This window comes from Gadus morhua, chromosome 5, assembly GCF_902167405.1.
Source record: "Gadus morhua chromosome 5, gadMor3.0, whole genome shotgun sequence".
Classification (NCBI taxonomy): domain Eukaryota; kingdom Metazoa; phylum Chordata; class Actinopteri; order Gadiformes; family Gadidae; genus Gadus; species Gadus morhua.
The window spans coordinates 13852858-13874564 of record NC_044052.1 but is presented as its reverse complement, the minus strand read 5'-3'; the positions used below and the strand labels follow the sequence as shown (position 1 = coordinate 13874564).

At 48.6% G+C, this 21707-nt stretch overlaps 1 pseudogene; it reads right to left on the bottom strand.

Moving 5' to 3' along the window:
* Positions 1-21707, bottom strand: part of LOC115544266 (trichohyalin-like) — a 115159-nt pseudogene that overhangs the window by 31665 nt on the left and 61787 nt on the right.

Genomic DNA, 21707 nt, shown 5'->3' with positions numbered 1-21707 from the left:
TCTCGCTCATTGCTTGTCAAAACTCATCTCAACAAATCCATTGTCCTCTCCCGCTACTTAAATTTGACTTTAACATCGGAAGGCAGAGGTAAAATATAAAGGAAATGGGATCACATTATTTCAGAGCTACTGCTCTCGCTTTCGTTCGCTCTCTTTCTCTATACAGGATTAATCATTATCCAAAGAAGTCGTTTGGAAGGGAGGTGGTTCGGCTTTAGGAGAAAGGAGGACATACTTCTGTGGCCTCAATGCTCACGTAAGGCCAGAGCAGGGTTAACATCAACCTAGTCATCAACCTAATCAAACTGTTTGAAAGAACTATATATATAAGAAGTATATTTCAATTTGTTATGCATTGCTTGCATGACAAAATAGCTTGATATAGATGTTGTTAGGAGTTTAAGTAGAGAAAGCAGAACTGGGTAAACTGGCCGTGAAAATCCTATCTGTTTATTTAAGCAAAATACTGGACATGGTGATTGACAGCTGAAAAGTATTTCATCTAAAACTGTCACAGCGACGCGTTGTATTGCATTGACCTCCAGCATAGAAGTCCTCCAAAGAAGCTGTGTGCTTATTGATTAGAGAATATGTTTTGAATGTCATTGCTGCCTAAAGCAGATGTAATTCTGCTGCAGAACCGATTCCAACCTCCTCTGGCAACTCGAGCCTTCAGCCCCGTGAGATGGATGGGGTAATAAACCATCTAACACATAAACCTAATGAATGGAATAAAAGATGTGGAAAACCGTCTTACAATAGACCAAATAAAACTGGACTTCTGCTATTTTTCAATGCTACCCAACAGTGTTTGGTTAATTGTTGTTCCTAAACAGTAGCTCAGAAAGACACAGAGTCACATTATGGAGGATTTCCAGAAAGCAGGGAGCATTACTCTGAAATTCTGAGAGCGTGAGGGAAGGTGAATAGGTAGATCTAGCGGAACTGTACAGCCCGTGACGCAGCAGACTATGGAACCATCAGAGAGAAGGGTTGGAAGATCTTCCACCTGTCAGCCGAGGTTGTGAGGGCCCTCTCTTCTCTCTCTGGGCCGCACACACCATGATGGCCAAGTCTTGGTGGCTTATTCATTGACTTGTATGCCTGTAGAGACGATAGTAAGATAACTAGAAAATAATCTGAAGAATAAAGGTAAATTCGTATGGATGGGGTGGTATCAAAGCAAGGAGGGTATGATCGGGTTGTGTTAACCTTGGAAACACCAGACACCGATGACTTCAATGAATCAGTTCCGTCAGTGTATTTGTGCTGAAGGCACCAAGGGGTCAACACTGACGTTAGCATAACTGAGAACCATATACTTCTTAAAAGTGATAGCGTTACATCATTGCTGTCACCTTTAAGAAATGACAACAACCTATTATGAACACACACACAACACACACAACCTTTCTGAATGTCAATAAAACAATAATATAATTTGAATATCTATCTATAATATCCCCAAACATTAGCCCATGATAATAATAACAGCAGGATTTGAGCTCCACATTGAGCCCTTCCGTCCCGTGTGGTTCAACCTGCTGCCATCGCGGCTCGCCTACACTTAACTTATGCTAATACTTCTTTAGCACCGGTTGAATAAAGCAGCGGGAAAAAAAATCATCCATGGAAACATTAAAATCCAGAACATAGGTAGCCCCCGGCACAACCCACACTCTGCTGCCAAGCCCGTCACACACACACACACACGCACGCACGCAGGCACGCACGCACGCACGCACGCACACACAACCACATGCACACACACACACACACACACACACACACACACACACACACACACACACTAATACACACACAAAATCAGATACACACAATCATACACACACAAACACACACACACACACACACACACACACAGTGTTGCCTAGAACGCCCTTGCTCCCATACAAACCGCCTTGCATATGCTCATTCAAGTAAAACGGATGCCATTGCTGCAGTTTAATAGGAGTTCCTTCAGACTGAGCATAGTGGGGGGGTGGGGTGGGGGGGTCCAGGTGACGGTCCCCCTAGCTTTGGAGAAGCTCAAATACTCTTGGGAGATACTTGCATAAATATATATATATAAATATATATAAGGGAGGCTATTAATATGCGCTGAGCACAGCCAGGCCTGAATTTACAAATAGATCCCAAGTGGACCCCCCCCCCCCCCGCTCTCTCTCTCTTCTGATTTCATTTTCAGATGCACTGACCCATTTGTCTGGTCTAATAGCAGATCCCAGTGTGACAATTAAAATGAATCCCGTTTGAACAAACTCCACCTTTATGTATTCACCTTTCACGCCCCATCAGTGGCTGTATTGACATCGATTAATCCCGAGGAACCGAACCACCGACGCCCTGCGGTGCTGCTGGGGTCCGGCCCGCTGCTCTGGTTTGGTCTCATGCTGAAGAGAGGAAAAGTGACCGAGCCTTGCTCGTGAGTCTGACAGGACAGCCTGGCTCCTCCCAAGGTGAAGGTGGTGCCTCAGCCTGGCTCCTCCCAAGGTGAAGGTGGTGCCTCAGCCTGGCTCCTCCCAAGGTGAAGGTGGTGCCTCAGCCTGGCTCCTCCCACGGTGAAGGAAGTGTCTCAGCCTGGCTCCTCCCACGGTGAAGGTGGTGCCTCAGCCTGGCTCCTCCCAAGGTGAAGGTGATGCCTCAGCCTGGCTCCTCCCACGGTGAAGGTGGTGCCTCAGCCTGGCTCCTCCCATGGTGAAGGTGGTGTCTCAGCCTGGCTCCTCCCATGGTGAAGGTGGTGTCTCAGCCTGGCTCCCTGATGAAGGTCTCCCTGGCTCTGTCCCTGATGAAGGTCTCCCTGGCTCTGTCCCTGATGAAGGTCTCAGCCTGGCTCTGTCCCTGATGAAGGTCTCCCTGGCTCTGTCCCTGATGAAGGTCTCCCTGGCTCTGTCCCTGATGAAGGTCTCCCGGGCTCTGTCCCTGATGAAGGTCTCTCTGGCTCATTACGATTATAAACCGGGAATGAAGAATCCCATCACTCACTGTACTGCTGTTACAGGATATCTTAATCACTTTAAGGTGCCTCATCATAGATGGAACCGCCATAATAGAAGCCCACACATTTCACTACTATATTTACACAACAGACAATGACTCTATGTTGCATGTTTTTCTTTTTTCTTGGTAAAAAGCCACTTTTGATTTCGGAGTTTGAGGAGGGTAGTGTAATTACCCTCTTGTGTGAAGCCCCCTCCCGTCTCCATCCCCTCAGTTCCACGCTAGCCTCATGGGGGATGGGAACATGCTCTCCAACGCCTGCTTTACCTTCCTCTCCCTCTGATGTCCTCCTCCACCTCCTCTTCCTCCTCCTCCTCTTCCCCGCCATGATCAGATTTTATTTTCTGCGTCTTTCTCAGCTTTTGATTAATCCTGTCTCATTTGAAAATTTGAAACTATCAATGGGAATTATTCAAATCCCTGAGGTATGAAATGGCCGTGAGGCGGTTGGGAAGACACTCATTAACCTCCGATGGATAGCGAGCCCACACTTAATCTTGATGGATTTCAGCCATCCCAGGAATCTGATTAGTTACACGGGCTATCCTTAATCCCGGTTGAAGGTAGAACTTAATTCTGTTCCCGGACGCACCTAATAATTCAAGATACGAGGAAAATAGCATTAAGTCAACTTCGCAAGGACGCATAAAAAAGAAAGAAAGAAGAACCTGACTTATTATGAAATAACCTTGCGCTAGTAAAGGATATTTTACTGCAAAATATAAAACAATATTTATTGCAGCCTGTGTAAAACTCCAAACTATGCAAGAGACATTAAGTTATCAGTCTGGGAGCTGTGCTCGCATATTGCCTCAAGCATATGAATTCCTGTTGCTGAAACATTGAACCAATAAAATAATACACCAGTATGGATTGAATGGCTGGAAACGCCGCGGCTCTGCACTGAGCCCTTTGCAGTGACTACTGTTCTATCGATTGTGTCTTTGCAGTCGGCTTGGCATTTCCCTCCTCAGAGGCATTCCCCCGTATCTAAACTAATAGAGAGGGATTTAATTTTTGCATAAAGTCATAAAATGGAACCGTGGCTGCCAAACGGAGGAGATCCAAATCTCGCCGTACAAACCGCGGTACGTGACGCGGTCCCCGGAGGGGCTGGTTTAAGCCGGAGCACCACATCCAAATTGGATCAGCAGCTGCTGTACATGATTCCATAATTTGAAGCATAATATGTTCCATTAATGCTGGAGCACTCACAGGCATTAGGGAGACAGTTGACGCAAACCTCTCAGGATGTGCACGGCTTACTCCTCTCCCTTATTTTCCACAAAACATGGCACACAGACTGCTGTTGCTGCCATCCGCCTGCATGCAGATGTCAATTATATCGGTGGCAGAGAGAGAGTGGTGAGGGGTGCACATCTGCCAGTGGATGATGTCTCCCCCAGCACTGTGCGAGCCAACCAAGCATGAATCTTCAACCATCAGGTTTGGCAAGCCTCTCCTCCAAAATAACGACGTCAACGCCCGAAAGCAAGGCAGAGCGCAATGCCCGCAGCGAACCAAAGTTCCCCAATTAAACGTGTCAGAATAATACATTTAATGTCTGTAAAATGTGACTTGTAACAGTAGTTTCTAGTTAGAGAATACTTTTCTTTAATGTTTTTATGTGTTTCATATTTCTTTCTTTCTTCCTTTGCATCGCGGTTTGGTATCTATCGACAAACATCGATTTGTCCTCTTCTCCTTTGTCTTCTGGTTTTGTACCTCACGGGCCTGGAGGGATGTAAGCATCCTCAGTATGTACTCTGCTTATGTTTGTGTTGGTGTTTGTGGTGATGGAGGAGGGGGTCTCGGTTGTGTTATTAGTCAGATCGAGTGCTCAGGGGGGGGTGCTGTGCCAGTGTTGTCATAGATGTTCACATGTGAACATCTAGTTATCACATGTGCTGCTCTCCCCACCTACTGAGTTCACAGAGCGATCGGCCTCCCCTGACCCCGGTGGGCTACTGCACAGCGCTGCTGGAGACCTCAGATATGGAAAGCAACCGGCAACTATAGCCCCACACAGCATGGCTCATAACGCTGGCCCCATGCAGATCAACATGCTAACAAACAACATGTAGCGCTGGCCATAACGCACCCAAACACACACACACACACACACATATGCATACTCACACACAGACACACCCATGTATATATGCACGCTTGTTAATAGACACACACACACACACACACACACACACACACACACACACAAAAGAAAGATGAAAGCAACTAAACCCGCTGAATGTGGACGCTGCTGTTAAGACATATAATGACCACCCCCCCCCCACACACCTCTCCCCCACACACACCTCTTCCAGACTGTGTGCTGCACTGCATCCCAGGCTGCTAGTCAGACCGAGTCTGGCTGTTTCCACAGGCATGGGGCTCTAAGTGTGTGGATTACAGCGGTATACATTTGTATAATGCCTATGATAATGGGATAAAGCAGCTTCCGCGGGAGAAATCTGTATGGAGAATGGATTACGCCAAAGCTTCGCCGATGGGACGCGGTGAACCCTGGAGTTATCGCAGACAGTCAGCACCTCAAGTGGGTGCTATGCCTCCCACCAGCGCCCTGATAGCCCGTTTCACGTCTCTGCACCCGTCCCCGGGGGGGGGGGGGGGGGGGTGGGGGTACCGTACCAAGACTGGCATTGTGCTGCGATTGAGCCCTGAGCCTCATGAGGACTCTCCACAGGACCAGATGAACTTCTCTTTAAATCACCATTTTTGTGTAGACGTTTTTTTTCATTAAGATTGGTTCACACTGATGTTTGTTTGTCTGGGGTCCATTATGGCGTAACGGACTGTAGTGGTTTGGCATGTTTCCCCTTGATAGCCATTATAGGTAAAGAATTACCATTTCCATCCACACAAAAGCAATTACTGTCAATTTATACACATTTCATCGAAACATGTACCCAATTAGAGGGTTATTTCAGGGGGGAGTGAACTCATTCTAAACATCTGAGGTTTGGACAGGAACAGGAGCTTCCACCATTCCCATCATGGACGTAGTCCTATGGAATCCCTCTCCACTCCAACATCTAATTTCACCCTTAATATAAGGTGGTGAACGGAGAGAGCATTTCTGTGGTGCAGATAATGAAGCCTTATTGTTGGCGTAACAGTGGGTTGATAGGCAACTCCATCCGGCAATCTTTAATTATAACTCCTTTATGTTAGCTACCGTCATTTTAATTTTTTTCTCGAGCCCTTCTACTGGTGATAACTGTGAAACGGGCCAAACCTGACACAAAAATAAGAAGTGGAGTCTACTATTTTGAATTGCTTGCCCGAGAAGCGTCTTACAAAGGTACAATGGGGATGACCTTTCCTGAGCATGTCCCCTCTCCCCTGTTCTGGAAGAGACATGACATCCATGAGTCTGCCCATTCATTAGCCCCAAATGGGCTTATCTGCTTAAAGTCTTTGGCTTAGACCCCTGTTCTTACTGGGGAATGACTCACCTCCATATTGGCTCATTATTCAGCAGGCGGCAGCAACATTACGTCAGCCAGTTGCTGCCCCGCTACAGATTAGGGAGTTGGACTCGCAAATCCTCTTTTTACATGCTATCAAATCCCCCTTCCAAGGGCTCTCTCGGCACGAGGCAAGGAGGAAACAATCAAACCAGAGCAGGCCTTGATGAGGAGACGAGGAGGAAAGGGAGGAGGAGTGGGAGGAAGAGGAGGATGAAGAGAGGGAGGAAGAGGAGGATGAGGAGAGGTGATAACAAGTCGTGCTGACATCAGCTAGGGCCCTGCAGGATCCTCCCTGAATGTACAAACTGCTCTGACGGCAGGAGGAAACCATGCAGCCAACCCCTTTTTAAAGGGTGACAGTTGATTTATTTGATAAGTTAAGGGGATCCCTAACTATTTTATTGTTCCAGTAGAAGAGGCTATTATTCTCCCCGCTGGAAAGCAATGAACAACAGTACGCCCGGCGCTGCTTCACCCACCAAGGCTCAGGACATGGCATTTCTCTCTTCTCCCTCTCCAAGCATCACATGCGGGGTGTGATCTGCAGGTGGGCGTGACCCGTGGTCTGGAGCTACTATATTGCGGTGCCCGGGATCCCGGGATTCTGCCATTTATTTACTAGGGGGAGCCGGGAGAAGGGGAGGAATGGTGCAGGATTGTGAACTCAATCACAGTGCGTGGGGGTGTCAGTGAGGAGAGGGCGCCCCGTGAATCAAGCGCTGAAAGGCTATCACCCAAACCTCCAAGGTCCACCGCCACCTCATCAGTCATCGTGGACCAGGGGCCGACCAGGGACTGATCAGCACGCGGTCGCCCGGGCCCCCCGGCCCCGGCCCACAGACCCGCCGCATATTCAGAGTAATATCCATACGGGGAGGGGCATCATCACGTATTCCAAGGTCCACGTCGGACCCCGTCTCCCAGCCCGTCCTTCTGCCCGCCGTGGGGACTGAAGGCCAGCCGGTTTGTTGTGACAAGGGGGGCGATTGGTCAAGATGGATTCTCATACTTTTGTGTGGAATTGTTTGTGTGGGAATGCCGTAGCTTTCATTCGTCGTGGAGTTCAGACTATTTCTCTGTATGGAGATTTAGATTCCCTACTTTTTCAGGGCTTTGGGAATAATGGCTTGTGTTGTGTGCAACGTCTGCAATTCGTCATGTTGTGGATTAAATGCGTCTGGTTTTAATTTGCATGACAAGTGTCATTAATAAACATCTAGTATCAGTGGGTATCTGTTTTCATCCCAGGAGGAAAAAAAATAAATTATGCATTTGTAATTTATCGTTTGGTTTCATCTTCCGGAGAGAAGAGCTGATTCTGGATGTTTTACACAGCGTATCGGCAACATGATGCAGGCAATGACTTGAGACCAAAACATGCATGAGTGGCAGCTGGCGTGTGGGACGCCAGGGATGAACCAAATTTGCATGATTACACGGACAGATGAGTGATTTACCTGTGCGTCTGTCTGACAGCCATATTGGATCAAGGACACATAAGTGCCTTCTGATCCGGAATGGAAACCTTTATGAAAGTGATGTCGGATACAAGCGACTGATGTATGACCCTGAGAAGGCGAGGGGGTAGGAAACAATGAAGGATGTTTATTTTTGCAAATTTCCACTATTCACGGATGAATTTGGCTTTAGCTCTGCATTCTCTTTTCTAGCCTTTTCCAGTATGTGAGGAGGTTAGCATATTGGAAACAAAGGAGGATTATATATCTGGGTGGTCTTTTATTGTTAGAAATGCTATGTTTGTGGTCAGTAATGCGTTAGTATTAGAAATAGAGCAATACAGACTGCAGAAATAAAGCCTATCCACACAAAGTTATTTTTTTGAATTTCCAAATGTAATTGGAGGAGTTAAGACCGTGTTACCTGAAGAGTTGTAATGCTATTCCTGGTCTAGAAAGAAGCCCACTGTGTATCCGCACATTATACAGTGGAACGTCCCTTCATGCACATTTCACACTGGCCTAACCCTAACCCTCTCACTGAGCCTATCTGGTCTCGGCCTAACCCTCTCAATGTAAAACTACAATTAAACTACAGCACAACAAATTAATCAAATATTTGAATGGTATTTATAGAAGACTGGGAGAGAGAGAGTTTACGTGTGTGTTTGTGTGTGTGTGAAAGTAATATAAAATAAATATATATGTTTATATATATATATATATATATATATATATATGTATTTGATTAATCTTCGTAACACGTTCCATGTGCAGATTCTTTGAGTTAATTTCAAGGAGCATGCCTAAAGGAGATTACCTTCCTATGCTCCCTCACATTTGCTCATGAGTGATTTTGTTTATTCATGTTTTATATTATAATGCTCCTGCTGCTGTATGCAGACTCACACCCACCACGAAAAAAATGCAATTTATTCCCTGCTCCGCACATGATGAAGATGGCTGATAATGTCACTGGGAAATATGAGGACTGCTGGGACACCACCAAACAGCCCACTATTTATGTATGGGGTATCAATAAAATATTTGGTGGGTTTTACAGACACACACACAGAAGCACCACCTGCGCACAAACATACACACACCTGTCACATGTCCTCAGAAGTAACCGTTTCCCAAAAAGAAGTGCGTGTGGAAATGTGCATGAGTGTGTGTATCTGTTAGTGTGTGTGGTTTTCAGTGTGAACTTTTGTGTGTATGTGTCAATGCAACCGTCCGCTCAAGGGCAGGTGTGTGTGTCTCTGTACATGTGTCGGTGTCGCTGTGTGTGTCTGTGTCTCTGCTTGTGCGTGTGCGTGTGTGTGTGTGTGTGTGTGTGTGTCTCTGTGTGGGCGTGTGGGTCTGTGTGCGTGGATGGGTTTGTGTGTGGGCTGAATTTCACCAGGTTCAGATTTACATATCTGTCACCCAGCCGTAGATCAATATCTATCCAGCGCAGCGCCGTCGCTACAAACAGTCGTATGAAAGGTCAAAGTGGTGCGGCAGAGTTCCTCAGCGAGGCGGGCCATTCCACCTCACCTGCCAATCACTCCCTCATCAGCAGCTAAGGGCGGCAGTCAGCGGGCCGGCGCCCGGCTCCTGTCACATGACAGCTCCTCCTCGCCGCGGCGCAGGACACGGGCCGCCCGGCGTGGACGGACTCCCCCAAGAGGAGGGCGCGTGGGCGTGCATCAGAGGCGGGACGTTATTACATTCTCCCGCCTGCTGCACCGCGCTGGATCTGTCCAGAACTGGTGGTGCTGGTGGATTCAGTGCTGATGGTGGTGCTGGAGGTGGTGGGGTCGCTGCTGATAATGAGGGCGGGGTCGTTGCTGATTATGATGACCGCCGTGTCTCCGCTGTTGGCAGAGTGGACCGAGTTCCGGAGGACCAGGATTTACAGCGGGGCCCTTCTTGGGGGCCCCTCTGGGGGCACACAGGGCCTCGTCTGAGGGGGGGATCGTTCAGCCTGTCCTGCTGTATCGATCCACTCCTCACAAGTTCACAACTTCCACGTTCCTAGAGCTCAGCTTGACAGCGGAGAGATTTAGGGGAAGATAGAGAGAGAGAGAGAGAGAGAGGGGGGGGGGGGGGGGAGAGGGGCTGGACAGAAGCTGATGGGATTAGGAGGGGAACTAGAAGGAGAAAATGAGAAAATAAAAGGGGGGGGAAATAAAGAGTGAGGGATGGGGAACAAATGAGAGGAGGGTGGAAAGCAAGAGGAGGAACTAGAGAGGGCAGAGAGAGGATGGATGGGCGAGTTGCTTCTTGTGGCTCTCGGCCAGGTCAGAGAAGATTGATACTTCCCTGCGTGCAGAGGGCTGCGAAATTAGCCCCCGGTACATTGGAAATCCAGTGGTAAACACATCGAGCAGCTCTCAGAGGTAAGATACCACCTCCACGTTACACACACACACAAACGCAGAACTGCACGCACGCACACGCACATAGGTATACACATACACATACATACAATACATACATGCAAACACACTAACACAAAAACGTTTATACGCATGAAACAACACGCAGACTCACAAACTATTCGGCGCCTGGCCTCAGACGCCATCCACCTAGTATCATCGCCCACCTCACTGTACTGGCCCTGTCACACTGCACTGCTGCTTCTCAACCTCACTGCACTCACCCTGTCTCACTGCACTGCTGCTTCACCCACGGCCCTCACTGTACTCCCTCTGTCTCCTTGCACTGCTGCTACTCGACCTCACTGTACTCCTCATGCCTCACTGCAATGCTGCACACATTCCTCAAGAACTGCCTCCTCAGGCTCTGCCCCCCTCCCTGGAGTTGGCGCCTTGTTCCCCAGAGTCCACTGGGTTACAGTGAGGAGGCGTTATGAAGCGGGCTGAACCCATCCCAGAGGGAGTGTGCAGAGGGCAGGCAGCGGGCCGGGGGGCTGACATCAGCCGGGCCGCTCAGCCAACACACGTCTGGACCATCGAGAGGCCGGGGTCTTTTACGGCAACCTCTTTATGGGCCAAACGGCTAGTGTTTTATTGGGCTGCACTATGCAACACACACCGAATGTGAATGAGTTTATTGTTTTACATGCGGTGTGTGTGTTTGTGTGTGCGTGTTGCAGTTGAAAATCATTAGTAGTGCATTAGAAGTAGTGCATACTACACTTTGTGTTTTACGGAGACTGAATTTTTTTTAACGTATTTTAAACACTGCTTTACCAATTTCATTGTCATTTCTTTCCCTAGAGACCCAAGAAGGATGAATCCACATGGTGTTATTGTTGAAGGACCATCCCAACCCAGAAAAGAGTCAACATTACTACATAATACATAGATACATATATATATATGGATATATACTGTGTATATATATATATATATATATATATATATATATATATAAATAAACATATATGTGAACGTATAATGTGGCTTCAAACATGTTAGTACACTGAACATGTGGCTGTTTTCCTGATCCTTTCATAGTCAAACTATTTATTATTCTGCTTAAGTCAATGTATGCTGAGTGCACACACAAACACACACATGCACACCCCCACACAAATACTCACACACAGGCACACAAACGCACACAAACACGCACACATAATCGCACGCAAACACATGCACGCAAGCACACACACACACACACGCACACGCACACACACACAGAGCTGTGCACTCTGGAGAGATTTGAAGTGTGTGATCCAAAAATAAAATGGGTCATCAAATGGGCCCTGTGATTGTGTGTACCTGCCCAATTATGATTGATCTTTGCTGGAGAAAACAAAGTGGTGTATTTGCATGTAAAAGGATGCTCTATTTCTCTCTCTCCCTCACTCGCAATCTCTCTCTCTCCCTCACCCATTCTCTCCTCCAGCACACCATAATTATCTCAATGTGAAATGCTATTTAAGTATTCATCATTTATTTCTGTGCAGGAGGACACAATAGAGCAGGCCAGAATGCTCTGCCAAGTCGCCCTTATTTATTTTTTCTCTCAGTTAATTGAAAATCTCATTTGCATGAGGGGAAAATCAAACACTAATTTCCATATATGAGATTATAAAAAGATAACTGCCAGTGTTTGTTGTTCTATATTTGATCGGCGCGTTCCGCTCTAATTGCTAAATGCTGCAAATAGGGGCTGAGTGTAAAGCTCCAAACTCGATCACAAGACGCCCAGAGTCAGCGCTCGCTTTGAGGGCAGCGGTTTGGGCTTCCTTGTACCTCCGACTGTAGAACCGGGCCCTGGTTTTGGTGGTTGTTGATGTGTCGGTTCTCCTGTGAGTCTGTATAAAAAAAAATAATGCACAGCATCCCAGCTGTCGGCCCGACATCACTACCCCGCAGAAAACCTCGACCCAGTTGGACGGTCGCGGAGCAGGCTGAGCCGTGTTATTCTCTGTGATGTGTGGAGAGATCAGAGGTGTCCTGTTTCACTTTACAAGCAAGCTCACACACACACACACACACACACACACACACACACACACACACACACACACACACACACACGCACACACACACACACACACACACACACACACATGCACACGCACACACAACCACTCGCACACAGACCCCCACACACACACACACACACACACATACGCACGCATGCACAAGCACACACACACAAGCACGCAGAAGCGCACACACATGCACACACACATGCACACACACACATACACACACACACACACACACACACACACACACATACACACACACACACACACACACACACACACACACACACACACACACACACACACACACACACACACACACACACACACACCACACACCCTTCTCTATCCCGGGCGGACACCATTACAGCCTCTGTTCCCTGCATGCTGCTCATTAATGCAGCCTCCGACATGGACGGACACCCCAGGAGTGATCCCGCCTCCACCACCACCACCTTCTCCACCACCCCCACCTCCACCAGCAACTCTCTCTATCCCCCAAAAACAACATGATTAATGGGGTTTATTTAGAGGGGCTGCTCCCTGGATTAAACCCCCTGGACTCAGCCCGGCCGGGCAGGCGTCCGGAACGCACACAGGCTTCTCTCTGGCGTGTTTACAACATTTACAAATCAGAGGGGACGCGTTGGGATGAGGGCATAAACACTCCAATAAGCTTCTGCCCATTTGGGGTTTTCTCCAGCTTTTTACTGGTATATGGTCCACGTGGGGATTTGCCTCCGAGTGAGAGCGCTGCACAATTACTCAACGAGAGACACAAAAACTCTGAGGTTGTCTGCTTAACAAGTGTACACAAGTGGTACACAAGGCTACCTTTTATTTATTTGAACAATATCCCCTGTGCTGTCGTATTCTTTCGCTTTCCGGCTTTTTTTGGTCAGGTTTTATTTTGTATCTGGGAAATAGTTCATGAATAATGCGTGTTGAATGTGTTCCACCTGCTAGTGGAACATATTCTGCTTATCTCTCGCTGGTTTGGTTAAAAGCCTGCTACCTGCTGAGTACTACCTCGTTTCTCTGTACTCAATGTGGAGGACCGTATGCATTGGTTTGTTGAGATGTATCATGCCTTACTCTTTTTATCTGCAGAAACGTGTGTGTAACAAGCACATATAAACTAACAATGGCCGCTTAGAATTAGTCTTGTAAGAGGTAGCAATAGGATGGAAACCAAAACATAGCTCTGTCTAGACAATGAACACGTTTCAAGTTGTCCTCTTTAAAAAAAAATATAAATCACATTCACACATTCGGTTGATCAATCCTAAACAACCACTCCCTCGTTATCTATCTGTACATCTGAATGAGCTGTGTTCTGGTCCTCACACCGACCCGCGGCGGGCCGTCCTTTACCCCACGTCTCCTCCGCCGCCTGCCACAGCCGCTCGCGCCGCGACCTCTAAGCCACAGCAGGGAAAGGACAGCTGTCAAATTAAATGACACACGGTATATTTGATTCTCCGTGGTGCCGTCTGACCTCAGCATTTTGTCGCAGAAATATGCAGCATGTATTTTTCTGTGTCTCGGGACCCGGCTCAGGTAATTGAAAGGCGATTCATGGGGGGGGGGGGGGGGGGGGGCATTCAGACATATGATGCAGCCACATTACGGCTGGGGTGGAGGGGCTTGGAGATGGGAGGGGGCGGGGTGGAGTGGGGCGGGGTAGAGAGGGGGCGGGGCCAGATGGGGAGGGATGGAGAGGGGAGGGGTGGAGAGGGGAGGGGTGGAGCGGGCTGGGTTGGAGAGGGGGCGGGGCGGAGTGGAGAGGGGGTGGCCCCTTGGATCTCATAGACATTCTAGATTAAGTGGGACCCTCGCAGCCCCCCTCAATGTCAAGGATGAGGGATAGGGGTGGAATGGGTTTACATCGCTTCACGCTCATATGCATGTTTGGTTTTTGAACTGGAGTCAAACTAGTAGATACTAGTAGCGATGAAATGCCTTCATAAAAACATAAATAGTTAGATATTAACACACGTAGCCGGGAATATTTTTGTATGACATGAAGTATGGGAAATCGAAAGCATTGTATGTTATATATATTTCCTTTGTGTGCTTATTATTATCGTTGTTGTTGTTGTTGTTGCTGTTGTCATACAAATGTGACCTTATAATCCTTCATAACATGACACATGTACCTACACACGCACGCACGCACACAGACACACACACGCACAAAAACACACTGACATTCTGGCATCTTTTATTGTGGCCCTCTGAATTGGGCAATAAATGGGGGGGGGGGGGTGTAAGTGGGAGGTATATGAAGGCTCAGTCAAGCCTGGTGTAATAAGCACATAATTAAACTCCTCTGACAATTACATCATGCATTATCAGCCCCGGCCAGATCCATTACTCCTCCCGATCAATGGGCCACAACACAGGGCCCTCTCCCCTAACCGCACCAGGGACCCCCGGCCGGGCCCCGCCGCCAACCCCCCGCCTGCAGCCAGCAGGGCCAGTAAGTGCTGCCCGTGACACCCAACACCCAGGCTCTTAGAAGGGGAGGGGAGGAGGGGAGGGCGGGCTACTTAATGCTAGGTGAAGGGAGGGAGGAAATGGGAATTAGTCTCATTGGGAACAGTAGTGGAGGGAGGGGGGAGGGAGACATGGGAGACGGGGGGGGGGGGGGGGGGGGGGTGAGGGAGAGAGGGGGTTTTAAGCTTGCTTGCTCAGGCTGTGGGGGGAGCGACTGTAATGATGAGTCATGCTAGAGTGAATTACACTGTGGTCATTTTTTTCCCCGTCTCTCTTCTCTGCTCAATTGGAAATTCAAATGGCTAATAATAAAGTGCTCACATATCACTGATAGCTGCTCCGCTCGGCAACGGCGTTGCAAATATGAATTAAACATTGTGGCGGCGTCCAGTCAGCTAAACTAGCTTACATTCAGTAATACAGAGTAAACAGCAGGTCATCATGTCCGTAATGGGGGTATTAGTGATGTATACAGGGGCTAACAGGCATTGGTCAGCAATGTCAAGTCCGTCTGCGGAGAGAGCATTAGGCAGATTCCTCTCCTGTCCAGGCTATTGGAAAGGCATCTTACGTATGCAAGAGGTTCAACCTAGAATGAACCCAGAATGACCACATGCAGGCCTGACGCTGATGTAATTGGAGTGGGAAATGGAAATCTCCTTCTGGGTAATCTACCGAAGACCTTCTGCTGGAGTGCTCTGAGGGCGGGACCCTGCGTCTTATTAATAATAACCCTCCGCCCTCTCTGTGGCTCGGCCCCTTTCTGCCTGATATTCATCAGTCTGTTTCTGTATCCTTCCATCCATTCTTCACCCTTCCTCCTATCCAACCCCCCCCCCCCCCCCCCCCCAACACACACACACACACACGCACACGCACGCGCACTCACACACACAAACACACACACACACACACACACACACACACACACACACACACACACACACACACACACACACACACACACACAAACAGACCCCCCTCCTCCTTCCATGTAATCATTGCATTACACATCTAGGGAGCAGCCATTAGCGCAGACCAGCTCTATTTTATTCTTGTTGCTTTTTTTCATCCTCATGATTCTTCCAGGAACCCGGTGACACGATGAGAGAGCCCTCAAGTTGTGGAAGCTCATTCTGCCCTCGCTGCGGGACGTCAAACCGGTGAACCCTTCACAGCGTGGTCGACCGAGGTGTTGATGGAGTTTCGGGGCAGGTGAGAAATGGAGAGGGAGGCTGTGGGGAGATGGAGCTGATGATCAGATGGGAGGGAGAGATTAAGGATGGAGTTATTACCGGGTTCGATTCCCGTCGGAGCGCCATGTCTGTTCCTGGGGAAGCCGCAGAAAAACCAACTGGAGGGGATCGAGGCAGGAGTGTGTTCCTTCCTATTCACACAATATCCCAAGTCAACGGTACAGCTACGCTAAAACGCTAGGCTGAAACGCTATTCTAAAAGGCTACGTTACAGGGGAAGCAGACAAATGGAGGGCCTGAAATCGTTCATAATCATCCAAAATAAATCCTAATAAAACGGCACAAAACGTAGGAAAGGCACAGAAAAACAAAAAAAAGGTGGATTTGATCAAATGCGCTTATTTCTTGCTTTATGTTACATGGGGTGGTGGGGGGGGGGGGGGGGGGCAGGAGGTGGGTGGTGGGAGAAAATGTCTGAACAAACCTGATTTAAACCTGGCTGACCTTTTTATGGACTGGCGCTCTGGCTTCCCTCCCTTCCATTGTGTGCTTCCAGTGAGCTGCGCTCCGCAGCGGGGCTGTGATTGATGTCCCCGTGTCACGCAGATTGACTTCATGGTTGCATACCCTGGAAGAAGGGATGAGGAACACACACAGCGCTGGGGCAATCACAGCTTTAGCGGACAGACCCCCCTCCTCCACCCTCCTCCACCCTCCTCCCTACGGGACCGGACTCCATCCACCCACACACCGACACACCCACACACCACCACCACCACCAAATGCTGGCAAAAAGACCGCTTGCTGCCTTTTCCGTAAGCTAATTCCCTGCGTGAACACATTGATGTTTGATAGGGAGTTTAGGGGTCACGGTGTGTGTTGACCCCTGCTCTCCTGGGGCGTTCTGTTCTGACACGGAGGGCTGGCCCACCACAAGGTTACCTGTGGTTGCCATCTCTCATACCCAAAGCCGGTAGTCCCTGTAAGTGGATATAGGTCACACCTATGGAACACAGCGTTTATCTTTCCTCCGGCGAACCCTCGGAGCGGTTAGTGTCGCTGGGATGATGGATACAACATTTAGTCGGGATACAATTTGTGACTTAAACACTTTGTAAAGCGCTCTGTGCTGGAGTAGTCTTGGTGGGAAGAAGCCTAAGCAGGGCGTTTACCAGGCCTGGAACCACATTTATATTGTGGTTTTGTGTAATGAGAAGCAGATGGGGTGTGTCAGAGATAAAAGGGAAAGAAGTATGAAGTATGACTGAGGATATAATGTCGGCGAGCCCAAAGCCTTCGTACCCCTGGCCCATTCTCGTCCCCTCTTTGGTTTGGGCAAATTACTTCTAGTTGTTGTTTTGTTTCATCAGACGAGCGTCACACTGTCCATGAGGGATCCTCAGGGGTATGACTCCTGTCAGGCCGGTGTGTTTTAGTACCCCTTACCCCGTACTGCAGTACCAGTACCCAGTCCTGGAACTGCAGTATAAGTACCCCGTACTGCAGGAACTGGTACCACTACGGGGTACCGGTACTGCAGTAGGGGGCAAAGCAGAGACGGCGGGGAGAAGAAGCATTAAGCCAGATAAAGCCCTGTCTGGCAGTGAGGCCAGACGATATCAGTGGTCTCTCTGTTCTGCAGCCAGCATCGATCGGCCATAATATATGTTCAGCTGATCCCGTTCAGAACTCCTTTCAGTAAACAGGCCAGGGTCAATACTGTCACACACCGTTTGACTAACACTCCGGCTAACAGCTAACAGCCCCTCATGCTGCCTCTCCAGCCGAGGGCTGGAGCCGCCGGGAGTCTGTGGAGCCAAACACCCGCCGCCGGGAGTCTGTGGAGCCAAACGGACCGCGCTCACAACCTGCACCTCCAGAGGAACGACAGCGGGGGGGGGGGGGGGGGGGGGAAGCGACGGCGGCGCGCATGCTAATGGGCGAGTTCCAAACTGTCATGTCGGTTGTGTTGTTTGTGTCGTCGCGCGGCCAGCCCCCTACTGCACCTGCTTCTGGTGGGCTTCATTATGGATTTCTCTAATGGCTTTTAGAGTTTTAATAGCAGGCTTTTTTCACACGGCAGGGGTAATGAATCACTGGATGTTGTCCCCGTGCCTAATGAGAGAGCCCACTGTTTCCCCAACGAGACATGCATGGCAGGCAGCTGGAATCTGAATATGTATCCGTGTGTGTGTCTGTGTGTGTGTGTGTGTGCGGGGAGGAGGTTATTTTGGGAAGATGTGATGGATTTTTTTTGGGGGGCGGAGCAACTGGCATTACTTATCCGAGACTACATGACCTGTTGACACCTGGAGGGGTGGGGTTGGGGGGGGGGGGGGGGATCTGAAGTGGGGATGCATTTTGATTTGTGCCGTGATAGTTGGTGTAGCACATAAGCACTGTTGATGTACTCCACTCCAACACAGACACCAGCGGGTCCTAGCTGGTGTGGCACAAGGTAGCACCTGTGGCTCTCCTGGAATCAGGCCGTGTGGCATCATCAAGTCTACTAAGTCTACTACGTCCAGCCGGCCGTTCTGATTGACCGATTGTGTGTATGCAGTGAGTGTTGTGAGCGTGTGGGAGAGTGGGTCATGTCACTAGGTGTGGGTACGCAAAAAACAAAAACAAAAACATAACTAGGAGCACACTTCTTATATTCCCAATCAATATGACCTCTGAAAAACACGTTGGCATAATCAATCACGCGGTCCCATGTTTAGGAAAAGGCCTTGTTTCAGCAGCGGGTGACAGCACGGATTAGCGTTAATCGCGTCTCTCCGGGAGCTAGCTCTGTCCAGCCCACGGCGGTGGTATTACTTTTGTTTTTCCAACGACGTCTGAAATGTTTGAAAAGTACAAAGTGGAGCGGAGACTTCTGCACGCCGAGCACTTTTAGTGATGAATCACCGTAGTGATGCCGTGATGGGCCGGTTCGATACCCTCACTCGGCCTCGTTCGAGGCAATAGACAGCTGTCTCTGCTCACAAGGTGAACTCCTGATGTCTTCAAATACAGCAGAGGCTCCGTCGTCAGCGGCCCGCATCCTCTGAACGCAAAGGTGAACACACGCAGGGACGCCCTGCGACACAGTTACCCGCCCCACAGGTCTGTTCTGAGCTGGTACCCAATCGTCATCCCTGTTTAATTATTATTGATGAATGAAAAGTACATTGTGGAGACGTCAAAGTTAGATTTCTATACAATGCATTTTCATTTCTTTCAAAACGCTCGCTTGTTGAGAGACTGAAGCTCTGCCCGTGGTTCATTCTTGTACGGTGTAGGTGTGAGTTCTGACGTGGGTCTTAGACTTTGGTCTGACTCTAAGTGGTGCTCATAGTTCTTATATTGTAGTTAATATGAACCTCCAGGTCTGAATTCTGACATGGGTCTCAGAGTAATGTATGACTCTAATGCTGTAGTTAATATGAACCTCTGTAAGGTGTGAGTTCTGACATCGTGATCAGAGTTACGTCTGACTCTAAGGCTGCCTGTGGTCCTGATGATGTAGTTGCTATGGACCTTAAGGTGTGAGTCCTGACATGGTTCTCAGAGTAACGTCTGACTCTAAGCGCTGTGGGCATGTTGTTCTGTGGGCCGTTTGTCATCAGAGTTCTGAAATCAATCAGCATGTGTGAGTTATTCACAGGCCAACATCAAAAATACATTACTTATCTGAGCCTTTTAATTTCCAATCCATCTGTCAAGTGAGTTGAAATATAGAATCTCATTACTTTGAACAAGTAAGGAGGGGGGGGCACAACATAAATCATCGTATTTTCATCTTACAATGACAAGAGGCTTGAACCGGACCGGAGGGGACGGCGAGGTGAGGAGGAACATAGTTAGAGAAGGGGACAGAGTCAGGGAGAGAAAAGCGTTGGGCGATAGATACCAGGAGTCGGCGACACAGAAGAAGAGATAAAGGAAGAGGGGAAGCGAAGGTAAGTAAGAGCCAAGAGTTAAAGATCAACCGATTCAGCGTCAAGTGGCGGAAATCCTGTTGAAGAAAAACAATTACTATTTATCTGATTTGTGATTGCTTTGACGAAGAGGGTGCTTACTTATATTTGCTCTTCCAATTCAAGTCTCACATCTTATATTTTCAAAACCGATACTTCTATTTGTTTGTACGAAGCAGAGCATAGGTGTTAGGACTTGAGTTCAACAGTTATTTACTGTTCAGTTACTAACACACCTTTTCCCATTTTATGCTCCTCTCTGTCTCTCTCTCTCTGTCTTTTGGTCTCTCTCTCTCTCTCTCTCTCTCTCTCTCTCTCTCTCTCTCTCTCTCTCTCTCTCTCTCTCTCTCTCTCTCTCTCTCTCTGTCTCTCCCTTTCCCCCCCCTCTCTCGCTCTCTCTCTCTCTCTCTCTCTCTCTCTCTCTCTCTCTCTCTCTCTCTCTCTCTCTCTCTCTCTCTCTCTCTCTCTGTCTCTCCCTTTCCCCCCCCTCTCTCGCTCTCTCTCCCCCCCTCTTTCTCTCTCGCTCTCCCGCTCTGCTTACTGACTTACTATAATAACAACATGTCTTTGTTGGTTAAAGTAGATAAAAGGGACGCTTGGTTTGTGAAGCAGGACTTCAAGCAGCCCCTCAGCTATGGTACCGACGTGTGGAACAGCCCCAGCTCCACAGGAGAGCAGCTATTCACGTAATTATTCATGTCACCCGGGGAAGGGGTGAGACACAAATCGAGTGTAGTACCCCTTTAAATCCATCACTGTACTAAACTCTAATAATGCATGCCTATTACAGAGACCCTCTAAATTATTCATTTGCCATGATAATGAAAATATGCTAATTAGAGACTGCCAGGAAAAGAATACATAACACTCAGCCTTTCGTAATTAGAATAAGTAATTATTTAAGCATTACTTTGTGAAGTTGAATTATTAGGGCCTGTCAGAATCTCATAGCCGAGCACAACCCCAAATCATGTCTGACTGAGGAGGGAAATATGTGATGACTCACTTTGAATGGGGAACATTCTGACAGCTTTTATGAATGCTTGCAACGATGTGAGTCAAACCTCACCAGGGATTATTTTACCCTGGTTCACGACGGTGGGTAAAACCTCACCAGGGACATTGTCTTACCCTGGTATACAACGATGGACTCACGTGGTCCCTCAGGCCTCTCTATTTCAATGGCTCTCCCTTCTCCCCCTCACTCTGTGTCTTTCTAACGGCGAGGTGAACCTCTCTGACAGATAACACAACTATTCTGGAAGTTGATCAACAGCTCATTTACTAATCAGTCTCCTCCCCGATCAGTCTTCCCTTTGTGCTTTCATCTCCTGCATTGCTTTCCACTTGTCGTCTCCATCCCCTCCCCCCCCCCCCCCCCCTCCCTCCTTCTCTCCCCCTCCCCCCTCCCCAAGGCTGCTTCAGACAGGAAGCCGCTGTCGTGGCCCCCCTGTGGGGGTATAGAAGATGGCGGTTCCTGCCGGTGTGTTGTGGGTGATCACACCGTGAGGGCGTGACGCGTGGCGCCTCCGATAACAAGAGGAGGATTCATGCCTGGCATTCTCCTGTCACCTCGCCGTCAAACGCTTGCATTAACCAATTTGCCGTCGAATAATGGGCTCCTC